Raw genomic sequence first — 658 nt, 5'->3', positions numbered from 1 at the left:
CTGCCTGTGCAGTCTGACTGGGAAGAAGGTGAGGAGGTGTTTGAGGGAATGGTGGCAGCTGCTCTCATTTCCCCTGCTCTGCCAGGCTTTCAGCTGGGCTTGTGTGTGTGTGAGGTGCCCCAGCCCTGGCCCTGCAGGCTGAGGGTCCCTGAGCCAGCCAGAGTTTCTGTAACCTCTGGAGCTGGAAATTAAACAGTGACTGATCTCAGAGGAGTCTGGAACCAACTGAGCTGGTCTAATTGTGGGCAGTCCTGGAAGAACAGCACCAAACTGGTTCAGGAACCACGAGCAAAGTGCTGATGGCCAGCAGTGAGCACAGAACTCGCCCGTGGCAGATATGAAATCGGGCGTTTTCAGGGAGGTGGGATGAAATCGGGCGTTTTCAGGGAGGTGGGATGAAATCGGGCATTTTCAGGGAGGTGGGATGAAATCGGGCGTTTTCAGGGAGGTGGGATGAAATCGGGCGTTTTCAGGGAGGTGGGAGCTGCACAGCGAGCTCCTGCACACCCAGCCCCTGAGCAGCCGTGGCTGTGACCTCCTGCTGCAGCAGGCTTTTGCCTCTGAAGCAGCTGGGGCTGTTAAGAACCATTTCCAGTTCCACACAAGGTGGATCGGGTGACTCTCACTTTATCACCCCCCGAGGCCACCTCAAGGACAA

Source organism: Passer domesticus, chromosome 7 (genome assembly GCF_036417665.1).
Source record: "Passer domesticus isolate bPasDom1 chromosome 7, bPasDom1.hap1, whole genome shotgun sequence".
Classification (NCBI taxonomy): domain Eukaryota; kingdom Metazoa; phylum Chordata; class Aves; order Passeriformes; family Passeridae; genus Passer; species Passer domesticus.
The sequence above is the reverse complement of the archived record's forward strand: the minus strand, read 5'-3'. Positions refer to the sequence as shown.